The sequence below is a fragment of the Choloepus didactylus genome, chromosome 20, assembly GCF_015220235.1.
Source record: "Choloepus didactylus isolate mChoDid1 chromosome 20, mChoDid1.pri, whole genome shotgun sequence".
Taxonomy (NCBI): domain Eukaryota; kingdom Metazoa; phylum Chordata; class Mammalia; order Pilosa; family Megalonychidae; genus Choloepus; species Choloepus didactylus.
The window spans coordinates 51,504,276-51,517,472 of NC_051326.1; the positions used below are offsets into that span (position 1 = coordinate 51,504,276).

The 13,197-nt window shown below is 40.6% G+C and overlaps 1 non-coding gene across 1 annotated transcript; it reads right to left on the bottom strand.

Moving 5' to 3' along the window:
- Window positions 1–11,390: 11,390 nt before the first annotated feature.
- LOC119516984 lies at window positions 11,391–11,608 on the bottom strand. The gene has a single exon (XR_005213415.1). It is a non-coding gene; the product is annotated as a small nucleolar RNA U3 (small nucleolar RNA).
- Between the last annotated feature and the right edge of the window lie 1,589 nt (window positions 11,609–13,197).

Here is a 13,197-nt window from a genome sequence, read left to right on the forward strand (position 1 = left end):
ATTCCAATACATCCCAAAGTAATTTGGGTAGAGAATGAGGATATATTTGCAGGGCCCCCCGGGGAACTGGGGAAGAATAAGGAAATGTTGGACTTCCTCACCTGGGTTGTTACCAGTTCTCTCACAACTGTTGAGGACTGACAGTTTGGTAGGATGAGCCCTTGATCTTGGGGCATGCCCCTGTGAAGCTTGTTGCTGCCAAGGAGAGGCTGAGCCCATTCACAACTGTGCCCAAGAGTCTCTCCCAGAGAACCTCCCCTTTGCTCCGATGTGGCCCTCCCTCACCCTCTCCAAGCCCACGTGGCAGGCGAACTCACTGCCCTTCCCCCTATGTGGGACCTGACACACGGTCTTGGAGCTGGGTGAGATATCGGGAGGGGCGAGGCCTAGGGAGGGACCTGGGGCAGGGCCCGGGACTGTGTGAGTTACAGAAGATCTATCATCCACAGAGAAAAAAAGTTCTTGTTGCATCTGCTTGAGGCTCCTCATCTCATATATCCTGCCCCACCCTCACCCCCACTCCCAGGCAATTTGCAGAGCACTCCCTCCAGCACTCGCTTGCCTATCAAGTTCTCAATCTTGGCTCCAGAAACATCACAGCTGGGGAGCTTTTTTAAAATTACCCATATCCAGCAAACCCCCACCCCCACCCCAGACCATCTGAAACCGAATATCTGAGCGGGGAGCCCAGTAATCCTAGTTGTTTATAAACTCCTATGGTGATGCCAGAACCATTGATAGTATCTGTCTAAGCAGGCTGGAACACCCATTTTCAAACTTCCTAGGTGTGGGGTGAAGGGTGGGAGAATTTGATTTGTGGTTGAAAATGATGGAGCAGGGCTGGGAGATAAAGATGTAATTCTGTTGTCCACTTTGAGAACTTTGGGGCCCAGTGCTTTGTCCATCCCCCCATTTTTCCCTTCAATTTTTATCTTGGCAACATATATACAATTTAAAACTTCCCATTTTGACCACTTTCAAATGTAACGATTCAGTGGTACTAGTTACATTCACAAAGTTGTGCTACCATCACCACCATCCATTACCAAAACTTTTCCATCACCCCAAACAGAAACTCTACACATTAAACAATAACTTCCCATCCCCCCTCCACCCACCCCTAGAAAACTTTAATCTACTTTGTCTCTATGAATTTGCATATTCTAGTTGTTTCATGTAAGTGAAATCATACAATATTTGACCTTTTGTGTCTGGCTTATTTCACTCAGCATGATGTTTTCAAGACTCGTCATCTTGTAGCATGTATCAGAACATCATTAATTTTTACTGCTGGATAATATTCCATTGTAAGCCTATACCACATTTTGTTTGTCCATTCATCCATTAACAGACAGTTGGGTTGCTTCCAAAATTTGGCAATGTGAATAATGCTGCCATGAACTTGGTGTTGTCCATCCACTTTTGAAGATATATTTCCCTTTCCATAAATTTCTTCACTGGTGGACAATCAATAGTTATCAGTTAAGTCAAAACTTCCTAGTTCTAAAAACAAACAAACAAAAATAAACTTCCTTGTGCTAGATAAAAGTTGTGAAGAGATATGAGTTAATTTTAAATTAATCCTGAGTACTGAAATTGGGTAGAAAGTCACTGTTCATTATCAAAGATGGTTTAGTTTCACTGTCTTTGTTGTTTCATGGGAAACAGTGTTAACACTAATCATGCAAAAAGGAATAAAATTGGCTTGGAGACATTTGATTATCATGTAATATGGCTAGGTTTTTATCCTGTGTATTCATTAACAGAACAAAACTTGGATGGGGTAAGTAGTTTTGTTGTGGAGAACAAATAAATGAGCTTGTTTTTGTTGCTGCTAATGGCCAAAAAGATATTAGAATTCATAAATTTAAAACAGCAAATAGGTACGAATGAAGGAGAGAAGAGAAGCCTGTGTGTGAAAACCAGCATTTCTCATCATTTTCTTGGATATTCAAATTCTGAAGGGATATAGTCCCATTTATTATCCATTCCAGAGCTATTTCTACCAGCAGTATTTTGCCAGGGGAAGACTGTCCCATACTTAAATTGCTGTGAGCCAGGGAGAAAATTTAGTTGAAAGGCAATGTGAGTATAATTAACAGTGCTGAATTGAGGAGAACCTAAGATGGCAGCTAGGAGAGACAAGGCAAAAAAAACACCTCCATAAAAATTACTAGATAAAAGCCAGAAAGTGACCCACACCACCAGTTCCAGCGATGCACCAGCTGGGCAAGGTCTGCTAAATCCACAGGGACTGTGAACTTGGTGAAACCAGGAGTCTGTGTCCTGAAATGAGTAAGTCACTGAATATCCAGCAGCCACGCTGTGGTGTGGGGAAAACGTGGGTTGGTGTTTGGAGGTGGACTAGTTCTTTTTTAAAAAAACCCAAAAGTGGCTGCAGATACAGCAGCGAGAACCGCACAGTGAAGCACGGCAGGAACGGGCTGTCTGAACGCCTCAATATCTGGCGTGGAAGATAGCCTTTTGTGCACTCGCTGCTAATTGTCTTGGAGCTAGGCAGGCAGAGGTGAGCCAAAAGGGGAAAAAAACACGCCCCTTGCAGCCATCTTCCTGGCAGGTTGGGAACACTCCTGCCTGGCATCGAGGCCACAGCCCAGAGCCGTGCCAAGAAACCCAGAGTGACGGGGGGTGTTTCCAGCAGCACGCTCACACGCCACAGAGTCGGGCGTGGACAATAGCCTTTCGTGCACCCACAGCTAATTGTTCCGGAGCTGGGAAGGCGGAGCTGTGCGAAAAGAGTGGAAATGAACACACCCCATACAGGTATCTTTACAGCAGGCTGGGAACGCTCCTACATGGCCCGGTGGCCCAGAACTTCCCTTGAGGGATGGTGCACACTTGTAACATAGCAAAACCCTCCCTCAGCAGAGGCCCTAGAAGGGCACGGCTTGGAAGAGGGACCCACTCAGAAATCCCAGGGACCATATACCAATACCAAAGACTTGTGGGTCAGCGGCAGAGACAATCTGTGGCAAGACTGAAATGAAAGTTTAGACTCTTGCAACAGCCTTAAATCTCCAGGAACACCTGGGAGGTTTGATTATTAAAGCTGCCCTCCCTCCCTAACCACTCAGACACATGCCCCACATTCAGAGCAGACAGCACCAACAACACACCCAAACTTGGTGCACAAATTGGACCCCACAAGAATCAGACCCCCACACACCACAAAGACAAAGTTGGGGAGAACTGACTTGAGGGGAACAGGTGACTCATGGATGCCATCTGCTGGTTAGTTAGAGAAAGTGTATGCCACTGTGCTGGTTTGAATGTATTGTGTCCCCCAAATGCCATTATCTTTGTGGTCTTGTGGAGCAGAGATTTGCTTGGAATGTGCCCCACCCAGCTGTGGGAGATGATTCTGATGAGATGTTCTCATGGAGGTGTGGCCCTGCCCATTCAGGGTGGGCCTTGATCAGTGGAGCTATATAGATGAGCTGATTCAAGGAGAGGGAACTGAGTGCAGCTGTGAGTGATGTTTTGAAGAGGAGCAAGCTTGCTAGAGAGGAACGTCCTGGGAGAAAGCCGTTTTGAGGCCGGAGCTTTGGAGCAGACGCCAGCTGCCTTTCTAGCTAGCAGAGGTTTTCCGGACGCCATTGGCCATCCTCCGGTGAAGGTACCCGATTGCTGAGGTGTTACCTTGGACGCTTTGTGGCCTTAAGACTGTAACTGTGTAGTGAAATAAACCCCCGTTTTATAAAAGCCTATCCATCTCTGGTGTTTTGCATTCTGCAGCATTAGCAAACTAGGACAGCCACCAAGCTGTAGATCTGACAAATTAGAGATTAGGCTTTGAATTAGCCTACATATCATAAAAGAACCCTATCAAGTTAAGCAAATGCCAAGAGGCCAAAAACAACAGAAAATTTTAAAGCATATGATAAAACCAGACTATATGGATAACCCAAACCCAAACATCCAAATCAAAAGATCAGAGGAGACACAGTACTTGGAGCAATTAATCAAAGAACTAAAGACAAACAATGAAAGCACGGCACAGGATATAAAGGACATGAAGAAGAGCATGGCACAGAATATAAAGGACTGAAGAAGACCCTAGAAGAGCATAAAGAAGAACTTTCAAGAGTAAATAAAAAAATAGATGATCTTATGGAAATTAAAGAAACTGTTGACCAAATTAAAAAGATTCTGGATACTCATAATACAAGACTAGTGGAAGCTGAAAAATGAATCAGCAACCTCGAGGACCATAGAATGGAAAATGAAAGAACAAAAGAAAGAATGGGGAAAAAATTGAAAAAAATTGAAATGGATCTCAGGGATATGATATATAAAATAAAATATCCAAATATAAGACTCATTGGTGTCCCAGAAGGGGAAGAGAAGGGTAAAGGTCTAGAAAGTGTATTCGAAGAAATTGTTGGAGAAAACTTCCCAAACCTTCTACACAATATAAATACACAAAGCATAAATGCCCAGCAAACTCCAAATAGAATAAATCAAAATAAACCCACTCTAAGACATATTCTGATCAGACTGTCAAATACTGAAGAGAAGGAGCAAGTTCTGAAAGCAGCAAGAGAAAAGCAATTCACCACTTACAAAGGAAACAACGTAAGACTAAGCAGTGACTACTCAGTGGCCACCTTGGAGGTGAGAAGGCAGTGGCGTGACATATTTAAAATTCTGAGAGAGAAAAATTTCAACCAAGAATACTTTATCCAGCAAAGCTCTCCTTCAAATTTGAGGGAGAGCTTAAATTTTTCACAGACAAACAAATGCTGAGAGACTTTGCTAATAAAAGACATGCCCTACTTGAGATACTAAAGAGAGCCCTAGTGACAGAGAAACAAAGGAGAGAGAGATATGGAGAAATGTTCAGTACTAAAGAAATTCAATATTGGTTCATTAAAGAACATTAAGAGAGAGACGGAAGAAATATATCTGACAAACGTAAACCAAAGGATAGGATGGCTGATTCAAGAAATGCCTTCACAATAATAACATTGAATGTAAATGGGTTAAACTCCCCAATTAAAAGATATAGATTGGCAGAATGGATCAAAATATATGAACCATCAATATCTCCCATACAGAAGACTCATCTAAGACCCAAGGACACAAAGAAATAAAGTGAAAGGATGGAAAAAACATTTCATGCAAGCTACAGCCAAAAGAAAGCAGGAGTAGCAATATTAATCTCAGAAAAAATAGACTTTAAATGCAAGGGTGTTATGAGAGACAAAGAAGGCCACTACATACTAATAAAAGGGGCAATTCAACAAGAAGAAATAACAATCATAAATGTTTATGCACCCAATCATGGTGCCACAAAATACATGAGACAAACACTGGCAAAACTAAAGGAAGCAATGGATGTTTCCACAATAACTGTGGGAGACTTCAACACATCACTCTCTCTTATAGATAGATCAACCAGACAGAGGACCAATAAGGAAATTGAAAACCTAAACAATCTGATAAATGAATTTGATTTAACAGACATATATAGAACATTACATCCCAAATCACCAGGATACACATTTTTCTCTAGTGTTCACAGAGCTTTCTCCAGAATAGACCATATGCTGGGAAATAAAACAAGCCTCAATAAATTCAAAAAAATTGAAATTATTCAAAGCACATTCTCTGACCACAATGGAATACAATTAGAAGTCAGTAACCATCAGAGATTTAGAAAATTCACAAACACCTGGACGTTAAACAACACACTCCTAAAATAAATGGTTTATAATGTAGAATGTAGGGGAACTAGTGATAGAGAGCAATTAATGAAGGGGGAATGATAACCCAGTAAGAACAGATAAGCTATTGTGGTTAAATTTAACATTTTGGGAATGCCCAGGAATGACTATGGTTTGTTAATTTCTGATGGGTATGGTAGGAATAAGTTTACAGAAATGTTGCTATATTAGGTTATTTTCGTGGGGTAGAGTAGAAACATGTTGGAAGTAAAGTAGTTATTTTAGGTTAGGTGTCTTTTTCTTACTCCCTTGTTATGGTTTGTTTGAAATGTTTTTTTATTGTATATCTTTAAAAAAAATTTTTATACAATTAATTAAAAAAAGAGTTAATTAAGAGTTAATGGCAATCAATGCAATATATGATACTGGAGTCGTTCTAAGAATGGAGGAGAAAAGCTCAAAGGAGGCATAAGGAAAAATTGGAATATAGAATTTAAGCTTTATATCCATATTAAATTTCTTGAATTAACTGCAGTTAAATTAATGATATAAGTTAATATCCTTGTTCATAGGAAATGTACACAGAAGTATTAAGAGTTCAAGGAGTATGATACATGCAACCTACTCTCAAATGTTCAGAAGATGATAAATGGGTAGATCGATAATTGATAGAAAGATAATAGATACAGTTAAAAGAAAGAGGGGGGAGGGAGGGAGGGAGAGAGGAAGAAAGGAAGGAGGGAAGATAGGAAGGAAGGAGGGAAGGAAGGAGGGAGAAAGAAAGGTACTGCAAAGGTAGCAAAATGTAAAATTGATAGATACAGATATCTGGGGGTGGGGGGGTGTTGGAGTTCTCTGTATGGGGTTTGTATTGTATTTGCAACTGTCCTATATGTTTGAAATTCTTTCAAAATAAAAATTAAACAAAAAAAACAGTGTTGAATTTGTCTGAGTGTGGTTGATAGGGGAAGTTCAGAGTCATATATGTCAACAGAAGGAAAGCAGAGATTAAAACATGGGAATGTATAACTCAATAAATCTTGTGGTGAATGACATAAAAAATTTCCTCCATAAATTAGAACAAATGTATGAAACTATTACAAGGAGTTAATAATAGAGTGGTATATGGGGAAAAACACAACTACTGCAAGCTATGGACTACAGTTGACAGTAATATCTTAATATTCTTTCATCAACAATAACAAATGTCCCTCACAAATGCTAGCGATCAATGATGGGTGGCTGGGTGGGGGTGGATAATAGGTATGGGATGTTTTAGATTTTCTATTTTTGCTCTTTTTTAAATTTCTGGAGTAATGAAAATGTTCAAAAATTGATTGTGGTGAGGAGTGCACAACTATATGATGATACTGTGAGCCACTGATTGTATAGTTTAGATGGATTGTATGGTGTATGAATATATCTCAATAAAATGGCATTAAAAAATAACAATAACCTGATGGGATTTAGGTCTCTTTTCAGTTATGTTGTTTTTCTATTAATATATTTTTAATTCTTTAGTATTACTGAATGAAGTCCTTTTTTTCTGGGGGGAAAAAAGGCAATGTCTTGATCCAAGACGGCTGATTAGAGAGAGGCTGGGCTCACTTTGCTCCCAGAAAAACAACTGGAGGCCAGGCAGAATTGTCTACAGTAACAGATCTGGGGCTCTGGAGATCAGGGGGAGCACTCTGCAACACCCAGGAAAGTGAGAGATGAAGAGACGCCAAAACTGCAGTGACATACTGCAAGTAACCCAGCTCAGCCCTGGCTCCTGGTGTCCATTCCCCACTCTTGGGGCAGGAAGGGTCTGATTCTCCAGGTTCTGGCAAGCAGGTAGATCCAGACTGAAAGGGCAGGGAAGTTCCACTCTCTCAAGAACAGGGTGGGACATGGTCTAGCACTGTGCCAGCTTTTGGCTGGCAAATTTCGACTGCTGGAATGGTGGTTTCATCCAGGCCATTGCTGGGTACTGACAGCTAAAAATAGCCTGACTTCTAAGGTCTGAGGGGATTAGGTTGCTGAAGTACACCATGTGCTGGCAGGCGTGGAAAGCACACCTCTGGAAAGACATCTAAAAGGCTTTTGGGCAAACAGAGCTATATGCTGGGCAAGCCAGGTAAGTGTACCCTTGGGGACCAGAATTAAAGGCTTTTGGTGTCTTTACCTGACCTTCTCCCTGGGGCCCTGTGGAACTGGTTTGTACCCTGTTCATGGGTCCCTGGAGAACCAAGTGTCAAAGAAGAGTGTTAACACAAACCCAATCTACAACAAAAGCTTTCACAAGAGAGAGAATCCAATCTTCAGAGTAAATTCACCAAGATGCCTAGACATTAGCAGGGGGGAAAAAAAAAGCTATATTAAGAAATTGGAAGATAAGGCCCAGTCAAAGGAGCAAATCAAAAAGTCAGAGGAGACTTATAATCTGAAACAACTAATCAAAAGATGTTAGAAAAAACCTCCTAAACAAATTCAAGGAGATGGCTAAAGAGATTAAGGATATTAAGAAGACACTGGAGGAGCATAAAGAAGAATTTGAAAGCATGCAAAGAAAAAGAACTGATCTTACAGGAATGAAAGGCACAATAGATGAAATTAAAAATATACTAGAGGCACACAACAGCACATTTGAAAAGGCAGAAGAAAGGCTCAGTAAGCTAGAAGACAGAACATCTGAATTTGAGCAGACAAAAGAATGGGAAAAATTGAGCAGAATCTCTGGGAACTGATTGAAAACAGGAAGCACACAACCATCACTTCATGGGTGTCCCAGATGGAGAAGAAAAGGAAAAAGGGACAGAAGGAATATTTGAGGAAATAATGGCTGACAACTTCTCAATTCTTAAGAGAGACATTGATATGCAGGGCCAAGAAGCACAAAGTATTACTAATCAAATCAATCAGAATGTCCCTACTCCAACATATATACTAATCAGAATGCCAAATGCCAAAGATAAAGAGGGAATTCTAAAACCAGCAAGAGAAAAGTGATTCATTACATACAAGGGATGCCCGATAAGACTAAACACTGATTTCTCATCAGAAACCACGCAGGTGAGAAGGCAGTGGTATTATATATTCAAGATACTGAAAGAGAAAAATTGCCAGCCAAGAATTCTCTATCTGGTAAAACTGTCCTTCAAAAATGAGGGAGAATTTAAGATTCACAGATAAGCAGAAGCTGAGCGAGTTCGTTAACAAGAGACCTGCCCTACAAGAATCCTAAGTGAGTCCTGAAGGCTGAAAGGAAAGGACAGGAGAGAGAGGCTTAGAGGAGGGTGTAGAAATGAAGAGTATTTCAGCAAAGGTAACTAAAAGGGTATAAAGAGAAACAAAAATAAGATATGGCATATAAAAGCCAAAGGACAAAATGGTTCAATTAAGTACTGCCATTACAGTAGTAACATTAAATGTTAATGGATTAAACCTCCCTATGAAAAGACACTGGCAGAATGGATTAAAAAAAAAAAAAGTACCTCCTGTATGCTGTCTGCAAGAGACTTACCTCAGACCCAAGGATACAAATAGATTCAAATTGAAGGCTGGAAAAAGATATTCCACGCAAACAATTAAAAAGAAAGCTGGGGTAGCTATACTAATATTGGACAAAATAGACTCTAAATGCAAAGCTATTTTAAGAGACAAAGAAGGAAATTATAAAAGGGGCAATCCACCAAGAAGAAATAACAATCATAAATATATATGCACCTAACCTGGATGCCCCAAAATACATGAGGCAAGCACTAGCAAAACTGATGGGAGAAACAGACACCTCTACAATAATAGTAGGAGACTTCGATACACCACTCACATCAATAGATGGAACATCTACACAGAGAATCAATAAGGAAACAGAATTTGAATAATTTGATAAATGGACTAGAACTAACAGACATATACAGAACACTGCACCCCCAAATGGCAGGATATATATTCTTCTCAAGTGCTCATGGATCCCAAGTCATTGTTGGGTCACAAAACAGGTCTTAATAAATTTTAAAAGTTTGAAATGATACAAAGCACTTCCTCTGATTATAATGGAATGAAGCTAGAAGTCAACAACAGCAGAAGGACTGGAAAATGCATGCTCTTAAACAATCAGTGGGTCAAAGAAGAAATTGCAAGAGAAATGAGTAAATATCTCAAGATGAGCGAAAACAAGAACACAACAAATCAAAACTTATGAGATGAAACGAAGGCAGTGTTGAGAAGGAAATTTAGAGCCCTAAATGTCTGTATTAAAAAGGAAGAAAGCTAAAATCAAAGATCTGACTACATACCTGGAGGAACTAGAGAAAGAATTGCAAACGAATCCCAAAGCAAGCAGAAAGAAAGAAATAACATAACAAAGATGAGAGCAGAAATAAATGAAATTGAGAAAAACCACCACAAAAACATTAGAGAGAATCAAGAAAACCAAAAGTTGGTTCTTTGAGAAGATCACCAAAATTGACAAGCCCTTAACTAGAATGATAAAGAAAAGAGAAAAGATGCAAATAAATAAAGTCAGAAATGAGAGGGGGGACATTATTACTGACCCCACACAAATAAAAAAAGGGCATAAGAGAATACTATGAATAAACTTATGCCCACTGTGCTGGTTTGAATGTATTAAGACACCCAAAACTCCATTATCTTTGACATAATCTTGTGTGGGCAGAGGTATCAGTGTTGATTAGATTGTAATTCTTTGAGTGTTTCCATGGAGATGCACCCCACCCAACTGTTGGTGATGACTCTAATTGGATAATTTCCATGGAGGTATTACCCCACCCATTTAGGGTGGGTCTAAATTAAATCACTGGAGCCATATAAATAAGCTGACAAACAGAAGGAATACAGTGCAGCTGAGTGACATTTTGAAGGGAGCTACAGCCAAAAAGGACACTTTGAAGAACACACTGGAACTGAGAGAGGATCTTGATCTTACAGAGACATTTTGGAAACGTCTTTGAAAGCAGACTTTTGCTCTGGAGAAGCTAAGAGAAGACAAATGCCCCAAGAGCAACTAAGAGTGATATTTTTGAGGAGCTGAGACCTAGAGAGGAACATTCTGGGAGAAAGCCATTTTGAAACCGGAACTTGGGGCAGATGCCAGCCACGTTACTTCAGAGCTAACAGAGGTTTTCCCGAAGCCATCTGCCATCTTCCAGCGAAGGTATCTGATTGTTGATGTTACCTTGGACACTTTATAGCCTTAAGACTATAACTGGCTTTTAGAAAAGCCAATCTATTTCTGCTAACAACTAACCAACTTATATGAAATGAACAATTTTCTAGAAACACAGGAACAACTCACCTTGACCGTAGAAGAAATAGGAGATGTGAACAAACTAATCACAAATAAAGAAATTAAATAAGTCATCCAAAACCCACCAACTATTTACCCACATTAGCTATTTGTGATCTTTCGCAAACATTGAGGATTGCCAATCAGAGCACTAACACAAAACTTCTTTTTACTAACATCACGACCTGGCTTCTAAAGAAGTGTCATGCAATATATTCTACCTATAATACTGAAAAAAGACAAGCACATATCTAACAGCCAAATATCATTACTCACAAACGAAAACAACAGTAAACAAACCCCACGGTACGAGTTTCGACAAAACACAACTAACTACACAGAACAGAAAAACACGTCAAGCGCTTCTTAAAACCTTGAAACCTGCTCTGTTTTGGAATCGAATAAAAACGAAAACCACTCAGACTGCGTTCTCTCCCTCCAACTCTCCCAAAATGGAAAAGCAGAACGATCATCAATGGCAATAGGCAGTTGCAGAAAAACAACACCGAAAGCCGCCTTCACGCTCAGGAAAGAACGCTGCGCCTCCTCCTCGTGGTTTTCGGTACCCTATACAGTCAGAGAAACTTCTCTAGTAACAAACTATAGAAATGATCCCTGAAAGTATAGTCTTAACTCAGATCCCCCCGCCTCTGCTGGGTCCCTGGCAGCCGCGCACACTTCACCCACGGCGATCCAGGTTCCGCATTTCGCGTTCGACCCGCAGAAAAGACAGAAACAGGTTCTACAATACCTTCTTCTCTATTCTTAGCATTTAACGACGCGTGTTTAGCTTTTTAAGTGGAAATGTACGAAATTTTTTTTGTAATTTCGGCAGCCACGTTAAATTAGCATAACACTGAAAGACAGCCAATCACAACCCGCGTCGTTAAGCCGCTGTTCGGGGACAACCGCCTCGCCCGGGGAAGCTGAAGGCCAAGGGCGGGCCGCTGCCTGTCTCTGCCCGGGAGAATCGGGCCGAGACGCGCGATCAGGGAATCTCGGCGGTTGCTCGCCACAGCCGGACGGAGAGTCTGACTTTCAAACGCTAGTACGTTAGGAGACGGAGCCACCGTGACTGCCCGTGCCATGCCACGGAGGAGCACCGGGTGGCTGGGACCTAAGGGCGGACAGACAGAATTGCTTCTCGCTTGATTCCCAATTGTACCTTTGTGTGGATTCGTGTTCCATATGCTTGCACTACCTGTTCACAGATTCTTGGGTTTTTAGAAAAAAGCTAGTCTTTTGGTGGGGGAAATAAAGGCAACTGTCGCCTTGGAAAGTCAAGAGTCAACTTCAAACTTGTTCAAGAAACAAAGTAAAACAGAGCAGCACCTATAATCTTATCTAGACAGTCATTCTGAATTCCCCTGATGAGCTACTTCCATTTCTTTGCTATACGTGCCTTTTTTTCAACCTTTTATCTGCTACTCTATCCAAGCAGCACTCTCCAAGTTCATTCAGTAAAGTTCTTTCTGGTTGCCAGTACTTCGCTGCCTGGGAGTGATGAGCGTGGACCCCTTGCCTTGTTCCTGATCTGATAGAAAGCGTTCTGTCTGTCACGATTACGGATGATGTTGGCTTTGGGTCTTTTGTAAATGCTCCCTAGCAAGTTAAGGAAGTCCTCTCTATTCCTATTTTTATGAATGTTTTGATCATGAATGGATGTTGAATTTTGTCATATGCTTTTCATGCGTCAATATGAACGTGTGATTTTTCTTCCTTAGTGTGATAATATGATGGACTAATTAATTGATTTTCAAATACCTGACAAGCCTTGCATCTCTGGAATAAACCTCACTTGGTCACATAGTGATAGAAATGCAAGGTTGTGTGTGTGAGAATTACTCTTGCACCCAGTCCTTTCCTTTCTTCTTCCCATCTCTGAGCTGTGAAGTTCACATATAATGACTTCAAATCCCAGCTCTGTGATTTACTAGCAATATAAATTTGGTGAGTTGCTTCAAGTCTCTATTTCCTTCTCTGAAAAATGGAGATAATGACACCTTGCATAGTGGCTATGAATAATGAATGAGATAATATGCATGATGCCACAAATATTATCTGATACACAAGTATGTTCTCAGCCTAAATTTTGATTTCTCATCATGTACGTATTTCACAAAAATCAATGGTAAGAAAGATGTGGGGTTTTTTTTTTCCTGCTTTTTTTATTTAAAAGAGTGGGTGGCTCTGAAAAGAGCCTTTTGATTTCCAAGATGT